The sequence below is a fragment of the Rhopalosiphum maidis genome, chromosome 2 (genome assembly GCF_003676215.2).
Source record: "Rhopalosiphum maidis isolate BTI-1 chromosome 2, ASM367621v3, whole genome shotgun sequence".
NCBI lineage: Eukaryota > Metazoa > Arthropoda > Insecta > Hemiptera > Aphididae > Rhopalosiphum > Rhopalosiphum maidis.
The window spans coordinates 15,295,984-15,317,871 of record NC_040878.1 but is presented as its reverse complement, the minus strand read 5'-3'; the positions used below and the strand labels follow the sequence as shown (position 1 = coordinate 15,317,871).

Genomic DNA, 21,888 nt, shown 5'->3' with positions numbered 1-21,888 from the left:
TATTTTATAATATTATCTATATTTTTCGATGTATTATTAGGGTTTTTTTGTTTTTTATCGGCCTTTTTATTTGTAACATATTATTTTTATAAAACTAAATATTCAAAAAAAAGTATTATAACACGTCATATAGGTAGATATATAATACAATAATTTAATCATTTACATAAAATATGTTTTATAATATTGTTAACAAAACATATAAACGGTAGGGTTATATTTGTTTTAAATTAACATCAGTATGTATATTGAAATCTTATGATATTATCTATAATCATAAAAATAAATTTTCTCATAGATTTATTAAAGAAAAATTTAGTTTGTAACAGATATTTAAAAAAATATACTTTACTTTAATTTAAAATAGGAGTGTCGTTAGTGTTTTTTGAAGTTTTAAACGTCGAACCGTTCTATAAATATCACTTATGCTTATTTAAATTGCTATATATATTATTGTAATTGTGGAAGTCAATTAAATAATAAATAAAAATTTGCAGGTGTAAAATAGTTTCACATTTCAAAAGATTTCAGAAATGTACAATAAAAATTATAGAAATATGTATACATTTAGTTGTATACATATTGATTTTTTTTAAATTTATAAATTTTAAGTATTTTCTCTATATAGATATAAGTAGAGAAATATATAATAAGTATCTGGTATTTATAAATATATTAAACTTCAATATTTACAGCATTATTTTCCAAAAACAACATTCTACGTTGTAAATCCATAAAATAAGTCTGTATATTGAAGTATAACAAAAATTCGGTCTACTCTTTCACATACCAAGACCTCTATATGTATATTTCCTTATTGTTAGTCAACCCTTCCTTATTAGGTGTTTAAACACCATTTTAAACGGTCGCAGCAGGTAACCCAAAACACTTTCGCTATTAAATATAAACTGTGTGATTTAACCGACAGTTTTTTCTCGTTCAAACCAAAATATTGTTCTTTTTTTCATCCTCAAATCGAACTATATTTTTTGTTCGATTATGTTCGTAAAGCCAGAACTAAATCCGTATCAAATTCAATTTTATAATCTGAACGAATTTTATATTGCTATATATATGTGCAATATGTGCGTGGATATACAATGATCTGCATATTAAAGATTGAACCATCTAATATGAATGGATTTAAACATTTTGAACATCCTAGATTTTTATAAATATATATTTGTGATTAAATTGTATATAAATTTCAATTTTTATTTAGTCAATTTTTTTTAGAGCTATATTAATTTGTTTTTTTAAATAAATGGAAAAAATATCTTATTCAATCATGATATAAAAAATAAATGTTCCTATGTTTTTTTTTTAAATTTTTAATTTTCCTATAAATTAAATATGTATTGAAATACTTCTTGGCTTGTTAAAAAATTCCCAATTAAATTAAATTCGTTATCTAGGCATCTATAGCTAACCAAAAAAATGTAAAATTCATTAGAAAATTCACAAACTTATAGGTATATTTTATAATATAATAATATATACTGTTTATATCTATACGAATATACGATAAACCTACATTAGTCTTTAAAATATGATTAAATTAAATAACAGTATCGCTAGGTACACCATACATTTATAAGTTATTAATTATAAAATGTTTTGTTTAAATCAATTTTTAAATTTATTGTTGTTTGCATGAAATCATCATAAATATTATTAAATATGTCTTCTATAGGTAGAAACGCATAAGGAGAAATTTTTTATTCACAAGAAAAATTATTTTAATCTTAAATATATATTATGTATATTATATAAAATATCTACTATTTATTATGCACAGAGAAAATTTATCATTAATACACATGAACTATAGATAATTATATTGTTATTCTCAATTTTCAAATATATTGTGTCAGTGTTATTTTCTATAGTTATAACTTTTTTGCCCATTAAATCATTTAAACTTAGGCATTCCTTAATACGTTTAATATCAAGTTCATCCTCATCCTAAACTATGGTTTATTTAGTTATTATAGTTACAAGGTAATATAGTATAATACTATAATGCATCACCTCTAGCTGTTTGTAAAGCTTGCAAGTAATACAATATGTATTACAGTTCTCGCTATATACTATATGATATGCACATTGTTCGCATTCAGATATATCAAGCATAATATATTTTGTTATAATAGGTTTATTTAAAATGATATTATTATAATAATATATCGTTTATTTCATTTTCATACACCGAGTAATAAAAGTCCGTTTTGATTTATGCGATCTAGACGCGTTCGGCGAGGGCCGCTCTCGCGCCGCCATCACCACAAGAGTTATAAGTGTTATAACTTATAACTATTATTACCGTTTTTCCAAAGACTTCGCATTCGGCCATTCTTATATACTGCATAAATGCGTGCGCACCCCGAGTAATTTTTAACAGCCTCTGCATGCCTCTCCGGTCTCCATTTTTTTCTTTCTATTCCACAGCCGTCGCATAAATCACCCAAACGATCTCCGTTCGGTTTTTAATAATAAAGAACTCTGCCAGGGGGAAAAAATAATAAAGGGAAAAAACATAAAATAGTTACGAAGATTTAAGAAATATACGTCGTAAGCAAAATGTCCGCCAAACGCGATGGATGCGCTATTATACACAATTATACAGGCTACGTCTATAGAACGTATATAATACATGATAACTAATATATTACAATAATATTTTTAAATACACGACTATTTTACATATTTTTTCCAAGGTTGGTACTTGAATTTTTTACAAACCTACAAATGCTTAAATACAATTAAATATAAATAACAAACGTATATAGGTACACGAGAAGAGTATAAATTAATAAGCTGTCTATAGCCCTCTATAACCTACTCTATATTATTACAATAAGGAACCTATGAATCATCGGTGATTTTATTAGTGTTATTTTGACATACCGCCACCCAAATCTAAATCTTGAACAATGTGCAATGAATCTTGTTCTCTTCACGGACCAGAGCTGTTAAGTGGTGATGTGTGGTGGTCGATGGGCGATGGACGATGGCTAATGGCACAGACAATTATCAGAGATTGGAATTTAATTACAAATTCCATTTCGTGAGTTGTAAAAACAGTTTATTTTAGGATCAAGTATCGGATGGTGCTGAAGAATATTGTGAAACGACTGAACATAGATTGATTATGGTTAAAACAATCATTTTCCAATATGACTAACCGACAGAAAATATCGCGGATATCACTTATAATAATTATGTACGAGGCATTATATGAAAAATAGTCATGTCTAAGTGTCTTGTCTAGAGATTATACATTAAAATAAAAATAATAACTATACTAGTAATTATTAGTAAATAATAATTTACATTATATATATATTGCCTCTCACCAATATTACCTTCCTATACTTTTACAATTAATGTTGCTTTTTGTAAATTATAGTTAATTCATCCAAATTAATATTATTAATTATTTACATACTAAACGTAAATTTTATAGAAACAAATTATAAGCCTATACAAAAATAAGATAACAGTTGTTAATAATTTTATTATCTTACATAGTATGATAAGACAAGTTTCTTGTACATAAAATATTCTGTATAATTTATATATTATAACATAAAAATATATATCGTTATGACAATACGTATCGTCATAGATCTTGTTATAGACTTTGTACTTAGATATTATTATTAATTTATATACAGTATACTTATACATGATAGAAGCTCAGCTCTGCTTTATTTTGATAAAAATAAATATTTTTTTTTCGAATTCAATAACAGAAAACGTTTGGGATTTTATGTGCCCAACACATGTTTGAGGCGGCGCGCGGTGAGATGATATAAATCCGAAGAAATTTTCAAGTTTTTACGACCTTCCAAAGGATTAGGTTTTCCTCAATCGTCTTGTGCTACAATACCCATTGTTTTGAAATGCCGATCCGTTTTTACGACCATCCATGGCAGTCGTTTTTATACGTATCACGTGGATTTATATATACGTCGTGGTACACTCATGTGAGGGGTGCTTCTTAATAAATCGTATACAAATACATGTATAATACAGTAAAATATATCATTCTTCTCTTTTTCTTATTTCTAGTGAACTGAATAGTAAACTGATATAGAATATTACCTCGAGAATTATAGAAAATATTTTCTTACAATAAATATTGTATGTTTATATATAACTATATTACCAATAGACAATGCTGAATGAATAGACAATATTAATTTATTTTTCATCTTTTCTTTTAAAGTCACTTAAATCGTTTTCGCTAAATATAATTTTAAAAATTCTTAAATCACAATGTCCATTTTAGATTCTAAGAAAAGCAATATTTTTAATGTAATGGATGTGTATATTATATATTATGTGTGCACATATTATTTTATAGTAGAAAGAATTCTTCTTACTACAAAGGGTGTTTCTGATAAGATATAAAATTGTATCTAGTTATTACTTTGGGAGGTTTAAATACTAAATGCCTAGTGTTTTTGAAAATACCTAATAGAGAAATAATTAATTTTATTTTTATGAGAATTTTTTGTTTTGAGCGTTTGATGTTAACAATTTGGATTATCATCACAGTTAAAATAATGATTTCTCATTAATTAATTTCTTATTTTGTTGACATTAAAAACTAATAGCTATAGATAGATACCTTTTATTAGGTAGTTGATTATAAAATCAAAACATCTAAAATTTAATAAGTAAACATTTTTTTTTATAGATATTCAAGTTCAAATTTGGACGGAATTACCTACAGATATTTAAACAAAGAAAATGTATTTATTTATTTTTTATTTTTGTAATTCAAAAATATAATCCATGGTGACTTAACGTACGATATTGTTATTCTTTTATATAATATTCAATACAATTTTCAATAATTATTTAGATTAGTTTTATCTTTTAAGTTATTGCCTATATTTTATACCATGAACCTGCAGTATTACTAAAAGTAAATAAATTACTATAATATGACACATCGTCTTCGCTTTTAGATTCATTTTTCATTTACAATAATTTATAAAATCATTCGGCTGCCTGATTTTGGCTATTCATCGTCCTCATGGTTAATTCGTATTAGCATATTCTTACTAAATTAATGATAAATCGATTATTCATCTCATTTCTATATTTAATTACTGTTAACATTACGATATGTTGTAATGATTTTTTTTTAGGAAAGATAATAGTCATAAACCACTATAGGTATACCGTTTACCGTATGACCTTTATAATTAATATTTCATACGCTACTCACCTGTCATATACTACAGTTGTTGGAAAATAAGAGCGCTACTGTGATGTTGTATGGAAAAAAATTATTTTAATATAATATATATTATAACAACAGAATAATGACGATTTTTCAACGCTTAATAAATACTTAAAATTACTTAATCAATCAATCAATGTCATAAATAAATAATAATACGTAAAAAGTTTTATTATAATTTTATTTTGTCTTGCTGGATCATTCCGTCTTGCACCCTCGTAAAGTTGATTTTGTTCATAGACAAGTTTTCATCACAATCGTCGCAATATGTAAATAATAAAATATTATCACTAAAATAAAACACATATAGCTTAATTCGAATTAAGCAAAATCCTATATACTTATCCGACTATTCCGACTTATCGAATATATACTAAGCGGTGACAATAATACTGTAGACTATTATTATTAATAATATTATGATTAATAATTTATTAATTATATTTTATAATATATTTTATGTACAGATCGAAATTGTGGCGACTATGTAGTAGTACTATCATATATTATACCTGTATAGTAATAGAAGTATACTGTTCGATATTATACTACGTTTATTAGGTATCTAGTGTACATATATAAATATCTATCCCATTTCATCAATCCTAAATTAATTTGGTGACAGGTCGGAATTCCGAGTCTAGTCGTAAACTTTAACGCCGTTTTATGTACACAAATACACAATATATACAATATAATATGTATTCGACCCTCTCGCCAAGAGAGGGTTCGTAAATACGTTCAATTTTTGGAGAAGAGGAAAAGTAATCATACATAATTCACGATATGTTATCTCAGAGCCGTTCAACTCTTACAAGGGGGGAATTTTCGAAGGAAAAATACGACGTTTTTATTACGTTGGACCGTAGTTGTCACTGCGGACCCATAAAACGTGACCAGTGCCTTAATTCTAGAACGCGCCATCTTGTAATTAAACTCTTAACGACACATTAAATCGAAATAAGTTGATAATATAAAGCGGAGGCGTATATATTTATATATATTATATACACCTACTAAAGGGATCTACGGATCGTAACTGCACTTTTCATTATGTGTACACACAAACTTACGAACGAGAGAGTATAATGCACAGCATACATATTATATTTTAGTGTCGCATTATACCCGTGTATATGTATATATATATATAACTCCTTAGATGTACATAACCTTGACGTATTCGAAATGCCAAGTATATTTTTAAGTGTATTCATTGTGAAAATATATTGGTACTTGGTGCTTTCGGATTGGATATATTCTTTCCATCCGAAAAAAATTACTATTTATAAGTATAAAGTGTATAAGATATTATAAATAATTATATAATTACAAACGCATAGGTATATATACATATATATATTATAAGATATAAATATTAAACTACTCGACGAACACCTCGTCAACATTCTGAAATCACGAAGCGACGATCAACCGACCGTCGACGTATTAATTGTTGTCATCAATTTGCAAAAAAAATCATCTATCATTTTTAAGAATATATAACACGGTTATACCAAATCAACACCTAAACAGCTACACCAATAAACTTTCCGTACATTGTAGACAGTCGTCAATAAAATATAATAAGTTATATAGGTAAATATAGTGTATTTTAGCCACTAATTATTAAGGCAGGTCTGGTCAGTGGACAATGAAGCAAGATGTAGTGAGGCGAAATTAATGTTTTGATATATACCTATAAGACGTACGTGCAGGCACGGGCGTCCCGTTGTCGTCAAGAATTTAGTATTAGGACGACGATTGTATTTGAGAAGCGATACGGACTACCTACGGAGAAGTTAAAATCAAAAAATAAAAAATATGGAAAAGTGGATTTCAAGAAAACTTGTCGAAAATGCAAACCTGTCCATACCTAATATTTGGCATATTTACTTTCATTAAGGCTCAATCTAAAGTAGATTTTAGACATAAACTAGATACCCAATTGGTCATTGTTCCTGAAATATTTATTAGAGTTTTAGTAAGTACTTTACTCAGTGAAATAAACGGGTATAAAAAATGGTTTTTTTATTTAATTAATATACCTAAATAACTTAATAATATTTAAATACATAGTAAATACAGTTGTACAATTGATATACATAAAATAAATAATAAATAATATGTTTATTAGTCAACATAAATAAAGGTACATTGGGTTGATTGGTTACACCGGTTTTACACGTATTTTTTGTGTTTAAACTTAGCAAAGTTACCCAAAATACCATATTATTGTAATATCGCTTATACCCACACCGGAAATAAATAAATATTGGATAATAGATGGTAGATACTAATGTTAAAATTCAAAATCTAAACCCCAATCTTAAGATAAAAAAAAGATTTTGCTTCTTTGTTGGTTAAGTTGGTCGAAATAAATTATTATGTCAAAATCAGAATTGGACGTACCTTATTGAAGTTGACTGTTATTACTATAAAATTTTTGTAGTGTTTACTAATATGCCATACTGTAATATCTGCTTAAATCTACTCGTTTCTTACAGGTTAACATCGCGGTTCCATGGTGTAATGGTTAGCACTCTGGACTTTGAATCCAGCGATCCGAGTTCAAATCTCGGTGGAACCTACTAATTTTTTGCAATTTTTTCTTCAATTTTTATAATCGCTGTTTATTTTTTTTTACATTTTAATTATTATAAAAATTCTCAACAATAACTAAAACATATAGCCCGTACTATTTAATGCTATATTATAGAAAAATAAAACATTACATTTCTTTTTTTACACACATAAAAAATATTAATAATCTTGATCAAAAAATATGGCTCGAATTTTGTGCACTTCAATAGTTTAAAAATGCATTATCAACAAAATACGAGGTTGCAGATATGCACTTAACAATGTTGAATTACACAATATCTTACACTCACATTATTGCTATATATTTAAGATTGATTTAGACCAGTAGTCGGAAACCAACGCCCCATGGACGGTGGTAACATTTTTACATATTATTTAAATATTTTTAAAATAAAATAAAACTAAAATTTTAATTTTTTTGATACGGCCCGTGAACTTTTTAATTTTTAAATATTGCCCAAGATTTTAAAAACGTTGTCAACCATCGATTTAGAGTTTGGACAATTAAGACCTATTTTGATTTTTGTTTATCCTTAATTCAGTTTTTCATATTAAACTCTAACTAAATAATAATATTATTGAAATTGTTAGCATTTTTATTTACATAGTACATATTACCTATATAAGTATATAAGCTATAAATAATAAAGATAATAGTAATAATATTAATTATAACTATAATACTAATACATACGAGTATAGCATATTACAGCTATACATTATATTATTATTTTATATTTTTAATTCTCGTTAGTCATTGGTAAAATAAATTCAATAAATTGTATTCATCGAATTTTGTGATTAAAGGCATACATTGCGCAATATCCACATTCAAATTTTACAAAAAAAAATAAAATAGCTGTGGAATTAACCTAATCATTAGGCTTATAAGTATTATATAAATTAAAACATTTAAAATATAGATAAATCATAAAGGTCGTTCAAATGATACTTCAACCAACTAATGAGAAAAAGTTCAACAGAGTGCGCGGGTATGACTAACCACAGTCTACCAAACATTAAAATCTAAAAATAACTGTATACACTTATTTTATTTCATAAAGATTACAACGCTAAAAATAAAATTTTAAAATATTACAAAAATGATAGGTCCCACCGAGATTTGAACTCGGATCGCTGGATTCAAAGTCCAGAGTGCTAACCGTTACACCATGGGGCCGCGATGACCAGTATTAGAAAACATAATTATTTGTTGCAAAATGAAAAGGTAGGTTAAATTGCAAACACTATGTTACTGGTTAAGTAATACCAATATATGTATTATGTATAATATATACATGTATGCTATATTGTTAATTAACTGTTACTAAATACTAATCGTTTTTAAGGAGTTCAGTATAGGCAATTTTTCAAGTATAAGAATTGTTTACATGTGTGCATACTGCATATAATAGTGATTACTAATTACTAAGTAGATCTAACTAATATTTTGCTGGAAAATAAAATAATAGAGTTTTCTATATTAATATAACATAGTATAGGTTTAATTGTTAAATATATAAATGTAGATAATTATTGGCATATATTATACAAAATTATAGTACCTATTTATATTTTATAATACATCCATGTCATATATTAGTTTTATTGAAATCGTGAAATTTATATTTGTTGTATGTAAATTATATTAATACTTCCTATATTATTAGTAAATATTATGAAATTTTATAATAAGGAACTCTTCATCTGTAAATGATTTTAATAAAATTACGTTATTTTTATATTTTTTTAATAAGGGCTAAAGATATTTATATGTGATTTATTGAAATAGTTATGATATTTTTCAATGTTTTAAATAAACCTTTAATATGTTTATATTTTATATTACGTGGTGTTAACTCACGGATGAATCGTTTTCAACTTTTGTTTAAACATAATATCGTTTAATATATTGCTTTATACAAAATATATTTATTGTAAAACTTAATATTATTTTAATAAATTAAATAAATACATTTTATAATTTTTATATTTTATTACGTCTAATGGCACTGTAATGGATGTTTAGTATTCAAATTTAATGATAAATTCATATACACAACGATAAACATTTCTGAGTGAAAACATACTTTTTTATAACGAATATTACTAAACAATAATGTTAATAATTGTATTATATTATAATTTTAACAAATGCTCATATAACTATTTTTAATTTTCTCTTAATTATTTAAAAAAAATACCGATTTTTTTTTATTTTGACCTCCTAAAAGTACCGAATACATTTCCAACCAATACTTTCATCTTTCAGTATCTAATATATAAAATACCATGTTATTTAGAAAAAAAAAATATTTTTGATTTGCAACTGTTTTTACAAAAAATATAGGTATGTATAAGCTTATTTTTTAATTTTGATGACATCATGAAAAGATAGGACGAGTAACCCATTAGTAACACTTTATTTTTAGGTTTAAAAGACCTTATATAAATAAAAATATATAAATGTTGATTTATTCAGAATCTCGAAAAATATATCTTAGAAACGTTAAATTATTATTAGAAATATTACACTACGTTTACACAAATATCAAACTTTGGTGGCCAATCAGATAATAAATTACCTATAAATCATTTAAATGAGAATATGATCAGAAATGTATATTGAAAACTTAATAAATATTCAAAATTAATAAAATACATATTATATACATTACATTTTTGTGTATACATGACAAGTACTTACAGTACTCGAGTCTTTGGATGTATAAACAGCAAGTATAGCCATTACATTAGTAAGTTCTAGCACTGCACTGTTAAATAAAGGTTCACCAGGTTTAATCTATTTTAAATAGACACAGATATATTAGTATTAGTTAACTGTAACTTAATATTTTATAAGTTTAACCTACCTTTTCACTTTTGAAACAAATAATTACGTTATCCATCAACAATCATCGCGGTCCCATGGTGTAACGGTTAGCACTCTGGACTTTGAATCCAGCGATCCGAGTTCAAATCTCGGTGGGACCTATGAATTTTTGTATATTTCAAGACTTTTAATATAACGCAGTGAAAAAAATAACTCTTTTATCACAATAAAATTTTTCTACCAATGTTTTCTGCTAAATTAATACAATATCATATACATTTTAAATGGAAAATGTAATTTTATATTAATTGTATTATTTTATTTTTACTATATTTCTTGATTTTAGTTTAATGTATTCTTAACTTAGCCAATATGTATAGGAAATATAAAGTATTATAATATTTACCATAATTACGAAGCTACGAAGCATGAAAACAATTCAAGTACTTTTGATAAGTTTATTTAATAATTATGTTATCTATATTCTTTTTTATTTTTAAATTTACAAGGGCTTAAATATTTTTATAAATAAGTTTAATTATACTACACCGAATGTCTTCCTAATTTAATTATTATTTCCATCACTTCAAATATACAATTAAAATTGCTTATTGTGCTCTGTAGTATGTATAGATTGCAATAATTAATTTTTAATAGATATAAAAAATAAATAAAAGTAATTTTTATATAAAATGCTTTTCTCAGAAAATTTATATAATTTTTAATTATTTCATAAATATTTAAAACTGCCCATGTATATTTAACTTTTTAGAATTTAATTTTTATATCAAACTTAAAATATAAAAAAATTAAATAAACATAAATAAACATAAATAACATAAACATTTAATAACTTAAACAACATTTATTTGGATAAGATGAAAAAGTACTTATTACCTATATAGGTTATAATTTATTATATTATTTTTATAGATTATAATAGTACCTATAAACAGTATAAACTATATCAAAATCATTGATTCTTATGATATGCATAGGTCACGTTTGATGACATAAAATAAATGTAAGTTTGAGTTTCAAGTACCTATAAAATACAAATTATAAATTCAAATATGAATTAAAATTAGATAGGTATATATAACTGTCGTCTGTCAACAATTACATTTTTATTGAAAATTATTATCGTAGCATTTAGGGACTGATGTTAATATTTAGTATTTGTAATTTGTATATCTGTAATACTATTTAGTAACCACGGTAATCAAGACTTTTTTTTTATTTAATTAATTTGATCATACAACAAAATCGGATCATATAAACTGTAGTTATTCCCGAATGATTATTGAACAAATAAAATTAATTGTTTAGGCCAGCGGTTCCCAAACTTGTTCGTCTTGCTGCACCCTTTTGGAACCAAATTTTTCTTATGACACCCCTAATAAAACCAATGACCATTTATTTATATAAAATAATGAATAGAACATTTTAAATTTATTTTTGGATAACATAACGATTAGCATTGTGACGCCTCGGTAAAGACGCTACGGCGCCCTGGGACGCCGTGTCGCACATTTTAGAAACCGCTGGTTTAAGCGTTTATAATGAGCATTTTATCAACCCAGCTGAAACGAGTAATAGCAGGTATAGCACCGGTACTACAATACTTTACTTGACCCGCGAAATTACTGATAAATTGTCACTAATAATATTGTAATATAATAAATACGACTTGTCCGACTACACACATTAATAGGATATTGATGAAAGAGATTTTTACTATCTACAGATCAAAAAATAAATTATTTCCATTTCAAATTCATACGAAATTTCAACATTTACTTATAGCCAAATTAGACAAAGTTATATACAATGAATGATTATGATATATACATTATATCATATAAAATAAATTACGTATATTATAGTCAACAACACAATTAAATATGAACTAGCTATTTAATCATAATTGTTATTGGCATTATTATTTTTATATTTTTATCATGACACACTCAAACTATGCAGTTTATAATGCGTGATCTGTTGATAGTCCCATAGTAAACTAATTCCCACAACATATCATAATACTGGCAACATAGTCTCTCCATCGTTTATACTATTTATAATTAATATTATAATATTAATTATATAAATTGTTTGCTATATAAATCACCATTAGACCTATGATTATTATAATTTTGTAAAATAATTATACTTATATAATATACAACAATATTTTACAATTATTATTATACAGATAACCTTCTCCGATCGACCATTCTACCCGATACTCTTACTTAGTTAATTGTTATGGTTAAATACGTTAATATTAATTCATTTGATTTTCAACTTTTGCAGTATAAACCACTCGGGAAGACTTACCTACACAGTTACACATTAGATAGAAAATTAAGTATCAGTACACGTCGTGTAGGGCGTTATTTCTATGTTTATTGTTATACGTCGCGAAACTTAAATTTGTATTATCTACGCTAGAAGCTGTACTACAGAAACTACTCTATATATTATAATTTATAGTAAATATTTTATATATTATTAAATATAAGACACGCATAAGAACAGATTTCATTAAAAGAAACCTTTATAAATTAAAGGAATATATTTCTATTATAGATTCACCATATACACAAATATTATTGTTATGTATTTTATTTTTTTTATTGCTTACATCATAAAGAGGCTAGTAGAGTCGCATTTTCGATAGAACAATGTGATTAATAGGAATAATTAGTATCCGACGTGACGACAGATTTTCCGTGGTGAATATCCAGATACCGCTTGATGTGTGAGCAGTGTAATAATGATCTGCAACAAATATAGACCTCTACCACTACTGACTGCCCAAGCCCGATAAAGATACTAACAACCGAGCGGCGATTGTGTAAACATTCAATGCACTTACTGATAAATGATAATAATAACATTATAAATATATATAATATATTTAATTAAGTATAAACATTACCGATACAAACATTATATTATAAGTTTGCGGAGTTCGCGGAGGCAATGTATTTTTACACATTATTTAAAAAGTTAATATTGTACAAACAGAATAAAATGAAAAACTTATAAAATATTTTAAATAATTATTTTACCTATTACAGTTAACTATAACATAGGACTAAGAACTTATTAATTTATTATCCTTTTATTTTTAATTGAACATAACATATAAAAACATAGAGTTTATTATAATGTATTACCAAACCATAACCATTATATTATAGAGTCTGAAAAAAGTCCATTTTCTTAAAAACATTGAATCTGATGGTAACGCTATTAAAGACGTGTACCAACAAGGTGAGAAGTATATTCAAAACATTCATAAATATTAGCTATTTATTTAAATCATAATATACCAATATAATAAAATAATAAATAATATATTAAATTAAGCATAATAACAAAGATACATATTACTTTATTAATTTTTTAATACGTTTTAAAAAAAATATAGAATCATAGAATATTTCTTTTTACCTTAATATTTATATAAGTTATAGACAAAAAAATCATATTTTCGTTTAATTTGTGTTAGATGCAATTTTTTTTTTATTATCTAAACTCAACACTGGATGACACAAAAACATAGGAATGCATGGATTTGTAAAAAAATTATAAATAATTCAATCAAAAATAAGTATATAGTAGGTAATATGCTGAAAACTTTGTAAATATGTAAAAATTAACAAAATATAATATTTTCATATTGGTATATTGTATGGCTATACCTATTATACACCAATATTCACTCAATGTGGTACTCATCAGATCTTAGCTACTACTGAAGTGGTATTTATAATAACATAGACACGTAGTAACGTACTGATAAATAAAATATCCATTTAATTTAGTTTATTTTAAATAAACAGATTAGTACCTATCTATAATGATACATACTACTGTACGGTCTACCTCTAAGTTAACGTTTTAAGTTTAATCTACCGACCCTTTTTTAATAAAACAAATAATCATGTTTTCATACTTCAAACATCGCGGTTCCATGGTGTAATGGTTAGCACTCTGGACTTTGAATCCAGCGATCCGAGTTCAAATCTCGGTGGAACCTTCTGATTTTTTGATTTTTTTTCCTATTACTTTATTTTATTTTTTTTTACCACATCATGAATTTTTTTTATTTTATAAAGTGAAGTCTTCTACAACTACAATCATACAGGTAATAATGATATAATTACTAAGTATAATAAATAATAATATTCACATGAAAAGCTGCTTGATGTTTAATGTTTATGTAATCGTAAAATGTATATTATGAGTTATGACATTATAAAAATAAAATAATGGATTTATATTGATGTTTGATATGTATACGTATAACTTGTGTAAGTACACGTGATGCGATTGCAGTAATAAACAAAATAAAACCATATGCATAATAAATTAATGAATCCTATATTCTTAGGTGAATACTTGGGTGTGAACAGATATAGGTATTAGCCATTATAGATACATAAACGATACCTAAACCTTAAGGTTTTAGATAAGATTATTGGATCATATACTAAAATGTTTTATAATTACAATATTATAAAGATTAAAAGATATGTAATTACCAATCGGTATCTAATAAATTGTTTACTGTTGACCAACTTGTCCGTTGTCTCATATAGATATAGCCGTAAAGGTATCTATATATTCTATAGACATCTAGACATCTAGTATATAACATTGCTAATTATGTAACTAAAACTAAGTATATACAAACAATTTTGAATTAATCTTGTTTATTATTAATTATAATAATAAAATACTCGAATTAACTTGTAATTTTATTTATAATTGTGTAATAGATACTTAGTTATGCATTTTGTTGACTGAAAACTTAATTAAATAACAAAGGTAATTTTTAATTTAAAAAAAATCATCGAAAAAAATAAGCTCATTGCAGTGGTACACGGTAGCAAAATGGGAATTTACCATTACTGTATAAAAATACTTTAACAGTTGAACCTATAATAAATAATAATCCCTAAATTATTTTATACTTATATATTATAAGTTATAATATTATAACCTATTCAGTATTCTTCTTCTTATTAAAAAAAATTAGGCATGTATCTACTATTTTGAGTATTTTGTTATTTTATACACTTACTCATAATATATTATTTTGTGTATTACCTAATTAATAATTAGTAATATATTATATACTGTAAATATTTCTTAAAACTGTAACAATAGTTTTTGTTTGATTTTTCAGCATTACGTTAAGATATGTGGTAATTTAAAATGTTGTTAACTAATAAATTGATTTATAGTTAGATGGTATAATCCAGGGCTGAAGACGTTTAATATTTCTGGAATTAAGTTTAAAGATACTTTAAATACTGTTCATACTATAATTTATACATTGTAAATAGATAATACGGAATTTCTTAAAAATGGTATAAATATTTCATTGGGGTTAGTATCCATATCTTATTATTCGTAAGATTATTCTAATTGTAAATATTAATTTATTCTATTATATACACAGCCTCGAATCCAGTATATTTTTTACCCTGGTAAAAATATAAAATTAGCACCTTTCGTCTATCGCAGTGGTTTTCTTAAAAAAAGTTGTTTTATTCATCAACATTTGATTTAATATAACTGATAAAATATTTATATGGTATAGAATTTTGATTAATTTACACTTGCTATATGACAAATGATTGTTTAGAATAGAATATTGGTTTAATCTTTAAATAGTAACGGTTGCTAATAGCTCATGCAAATAATATAATCAATTTTTGTTTATTTCAGCCGTATACTATATGGAACGTTTATAAAAAAAATAAAAAAAAACATAATTTATTCCAAAACATAGAATTAATTTTTATTCTCATTCCAGAATAAAATATATATATGCGTCTTATTCTGTACTCGATACAATACTATAATAGGTATTACTTTTAATCTGTTAATCATCATAAACGCGCGAATATGTATCTATATGGCTATTTAGTAATTTAGTATACTTACGTGATGAGTCCACTAAAAACTTGTTTACACGTTTTCGGGGTGAGGGATATGTTTTTGAACTCCGAAATATTACACACATTGACAGTAATTATTGCCGAAACGATTTACTTGAATCTTCGATTTATTTATTTTATTTTATCGGCCTTCGTCACTTTTTGACAATTTTGTCGTAAAAACTGATTTTACGTATTTTTAAAAGTGAACATGTGAAGATTGCTTGTGATGCCTGTAAAAACGGTTTAGCTTGCACATGAAACCGCCGGCCTTTCGTTTTATATCAATATTTTGAATTTTTTATTTCCCGTACAAAAAAATAAAATTTAAAAAAGTTTATTTTACACGTGTAGTACATATAATGTCATAATGGTTCGTATATTTTATGAAATAATTAATTTTATATTATATTGATTATTAGAACATTAATTATTTATTTCGTTTGTTTGAACTTTGTGTTATAACTTCTTATTTAATACTATATCTACTATATATATAACTTAATCACTTAACCTAAAATTATATTTTTAATAAATTCGAAATTTTTGTTATTTAAATACAATGTTTTACATTCGTATTACTGTATGAAGTTTTTTTTGGAACTATTATAGTAATACATAATTAAATCGCATTTAAAATCAGGTTTTAATGATTTACTGATTAATTAAAACATACTGGTGTATTGTATATATATAGATTCTATATATTTGTAAATAACTAATTGTTTTTTCAATAATTTTCTGGGGAATAGAATGTTTACTTCACATCTTATTTTGTATGTAAAATTGTATGATTCGCTAATCACTTATTCACCTCATAATTTACTATAAGTTATATAGATGATTCATAAATATAATTTTCTAAGACTTTTCCTAATCGCATTTTGAGATTAAATATACATTGTTTGACGCTCTTTACAATGTATAAGTCTGTCCATGGACCCATCATATGACTACTCTATATATAATAAATATACTAACATAAATAATATGATTTAAATTCCTACTAAATGTATGTAGGTATCAAATGAAAAAAATGCAAGAGTAAGGTAATATATTTGTCTACATTGTAATTGAATGAAATTATTTTAGCTTTAAACCCTCTACATTCTCTTGTCTCTATGTTTCGGTATTAAATAATGTCCGTTTAACATAATATTTGTATCCGCCAAAACGTCTCATATAAATAAATGTAATACGTTTGGTTCCTCGTTCATGATGGTTTTAATATAATAATCCTATATACTTTTACGTAACCATGGAATATAACAATTGATTTTTGTACTTTTTATATATTATTTTTGTTCGAATACTACAACTATTGATATTCATTAAAAATAAAAAGTTGCAGTCTTATAGATCTCATTATGATGATGCTTATCAAAAAATTTGTTAATAATTTGATATTCGGAAAAATATCACAAGGTTATAAATTAATCTGAGATTTTTGATGTGAAACCTATTACCGATGATGCAGTACATATTATTCATATTTTTCAAACATTTAACAGACATTACATAAAAATTGGATAAGTTTGCTGTTCTGTATTATAGTTCTATCATATTATGTATATAGCTATATAGCTACATTCAAACGTTGAAATTTAATCATATCATTTAGATTATTGATTTAACTACTAAAATTTCGATTTTGAAAATACACGAGGAACCAGTTTGTCAAAAATATTACTCTTTTGAAGCAATTTTTCATTTAGAACTCGATGTATGTATTATTCGTAATAAATATTGTACAGTATTAAATTATTAAAATATTGATTACTTTATCGCGTTTTAAAGGATGAGATGGAAACAGAATATGAAGTTAGTGATTTCACCGAAGCACACACAAATCATCTTTTTCAAGTTCATATAAAACATCTATAATAAAATCATGGTACACATTCATTTTTGTAATTTTTTATTATAAATATAGGTGAAACGTAAAATTGGACAAATCGTTTCCGAGACGAATTTTTATGTAAAAACATAAAAAGAATATTAAGCATTATGGTAATAAATATGCTTCTGTTATAACGGTTCATATAACTTTAAAACAATTAAATTAATATATACGTATATACATTTAATTATTATATAGGTAACACCTAAAACAAACTTCAAGATTTCACAGTCCAAGGCACCGACTCCCGTAGTAAAAAAATCAACTTCTGTCTTAATGGTTTGTATAAAAAACGAGTTAAATAATATCATAGTAGGTATACCAAGTGACATTTGATTATTCAATTCATATAATATATATAATATAAAATTAAACAATAATCATATGGTTATAATATATTGAGCTGAATAAATAAATGTTTATCGTATATAGGCAATATGCCAACATAGCTATTGTTGAATTAGTTCAAATAAGATACTTTTTAATAGGTAATTAATATATTATAAACATTTTATCATTTAATAACAATAGATATTAGTTAGATGAATACCTAGCTGATTTACATATTGTATGGTTTTTATTGTTTTATTATCTTTTCTCAATTAATACAATCTGAAGAAATATATTAGTGTAAAAATAACTTGAAAACCCATAGCTAACAGTCGAAAATGTTAAATTTAAAATGTATAATATCATTGGCACAACTGATTTTAGGAAGTGATAAACCTATCTATATTTCGATTCGCGTATAATTAATATAATATAAAAAATAAGCAGACCAACATAATATGTAGAAGCACTAGTGTTATTATGATAATATGTGTATACGTATATACAATGTTATGTATATATATATTGTATACTACCGTACGCCGTACGGTGTATCTATTACACTTACGTGTGTAATTCGTACTTAGGTTTTATTAAATTTGACGTTTTTCAATTTTAAAATCAGCCGACATACACGTTTAAGTGGAAGAATGAATATAAAATGTATACACGTCAATCGAGGAAGAAAAATAGCCGTCCAATTCCGTCCACTAGACATGCACAGGCCGCGCGTGTCGGCATACGACCGCTGTCCGCTGTTCGTCCAGTACCGGCGGTGACATCAGCCCGGGGCTGGCAAGGGCGTCTGGGCCGCAGCCGTGGTGATCAGAATCGGCAGTCACTCCGGCGACGGCCGAGTGCCCAATACGAAAGCGTCAGTGGCCAGCGTGCAGCGGTCCTCGTTCGGATCATGAGTGATGACAATCGCGGGTCGGCCAGATGTCGCGTTATAGTACGACATTGTACACTACCGATATTGATTTTTTTTTGTCATTATACTATTAATCTATAAATTATAAATGTAGAAATATAATAATTATTTAATTTCAATAAGGATTGAATTGTTCACGTCCACTGTCCAGTAAATAATTAGAATAACAGCTACGTATAGTTGATGTTTGTACATAATACGTTATTTTAAATTTAATTTCAATATACTGTATAGGTACCGTACGAGGCTAAATGAAAATAAAATAATTAAATTTTTACAAAATACGGCTCTGCCTGACTAAGAAAATTCCGCCTTAGACATCATGGGCCTGCGCTTTCCTTCCGCGGACCCTGGCAAGTGGATAAATCGCTCCGCTGTACCAACAGTGACGGTTTAGGTTTTGAGTGGGTCACTGGTAGAGTAGTAGATTCGAGTAGAGTTAAATTCTAAATCGATGTTATATAATTTTGTAGTTTTGTACACATATGAAAAACGATTCTATTTTTTCATGTTATATTTTTTGGTATGCCAGAGACGGATTTACACGATATCCGCCGTTATGCGGCAAATTATACCCTCTCCATTAAACGTATAGGTACATGAGTAAAACGTTTTTTTAATTACCTACTTATTTGGCGTAACTACTAGAAAAAAAAAAACGTATAAACTGATACTAAACAATAATTATTGGTTATATTCATAGTGCTCGAGTAGAGAAAATACGAGTAATATACTAATGTCTATTAAGTATTTATTAAAATATAATCATTCAGAATGTTATACAAAATTAAAGAAAACAAAATACTCAAGTATTTTTGGTAAATAATTTTTTTTTTTTTTAAATATACATTTTTGATTTCTGAAATAATATTTATAAATTATATTATATATTTGTATAATATTTGATTGAAAAATAAATCAATTTTTTTGTTTTGAGATATCTTTCAAAATTATACGGTATTATCAAATTACATATAAATTTAAAACTGAAAAAATATAATTTAAAACACAATAAAATTTTATAAAAAAATGTATTCTAAGTAAGAATAACCTATGTTTATGAATAAAAAAAAAATTCAATTCAATTTTACAAGTACCTATGTAATACTAAAACAATTACTAATGTTTACTCACCATCAATTTGAGTAAAAATAGTAATATGATGATTATTTCCCTTAAATGTTGTTGTTAAATGTTATAATTTATTATAGTATTATTTTATCCAAAATTAATTCATATCCCGTGTTTGGTACATGCAGTTAACAGAATATTAGAAAAAAATTGTGAATTATATCCGACATAAATAAATAAATTAACAACGGTATTAATTTATAAATGTTCACAATTTTGAATATTTTATTTATTTATTTTAGGAAAAAAGCCTTCTTAAAAGCTCCATCTAAAATTAACAAATATAGAGAATCATAAGTAAATAATAAATTTTAATTATTGAATACTTTCAAGAACTTTTTTATTTTTATAATTTGTAAATGTCTATCATGTTTGTAAGAAAATAAATAATAATTATACATTTTGTAATATTTTAAGAAATTTTATAATGCAATTTGTACATTTTTTGAATCAATTATATAATTTTATTATGCAATTATTGTATTATTTTCATTGCAATTTTGGCATATTTTTAAGTGCAATTAAATCCGGTCTTTATTTATAATATACCTATATTACCTACTTTAGATTTAACATCTCTACATGCATCAAAATAGTTGAATACTTCAATACTTGAAACTTAAATTAAGTAGTTAAGTACCATATCGTACCAATGTGGCAATGTAAACAATACAGTAATTTAATGATTCTACTGATTCTAGTATACTATAGCATCATACAATTACCTGAATTATCTATATTTTATATAAATATTTTAAATTAGTAAATATAGATCTTGTAACTTGCAGGTAATGGAAATTAGAATATGACTAAAAAAATTAACATTTCAGATAGGTAGATACACAATAAAAGTACTGATATTACATTATTACCACAGAATAAATTATAAAAATAGTACTACTTAGTATATTGTTATAAATTAACGTAATAATGGACTTAAAT

At 25.3% G+C, this 21,888-nt stretch overlaps 4 non-coding genes across 4 annotated transcripts; 3 read left to right on the top strand and 1 right to left on the bottom strand.

Annotated features, from left to right (window-relative positions):
* Window positions 1-7,775: 7,775 nt before the first annotated feature.
* On the top strand, window positions 7,776-7,847 carry Trnaq-uug. The gene has a single exon. It is a non-coding gene; the product is annotated as a tRNA-Gln (tRNA).
* Window positions 7,848-8,969: 1,122 nt separating this feature from the next.
* On the bottom strand, window positions 8,970-9,041 carry Trnaq-uug. The gene has a single exon. It is a non-coding gene; the product is annotated as a tRNA-Gln (tRNA).
* Window positions 9,042-10,783: 1,742 nt separating this feature from the next.
* On the top strand, window positions 10,784-10,855 carry Trnaq-uug. The gene has a single exon. It is a non-coding gene; the product is annotated as a tRNA-Gln (tRNA).
* Window positions 10,856-14,673: 3,818 nt separating this feature from the next.
* Trnaq-uug lies at window positions 14,674-14,745 on the top strand. Its single transcript has one exon. It is a non-coding gene; the product is annotated as a tRNA-Gln (tRNA).
* Window positions 14,746-21,888: the final 7,143 nt, after the last annotated feature.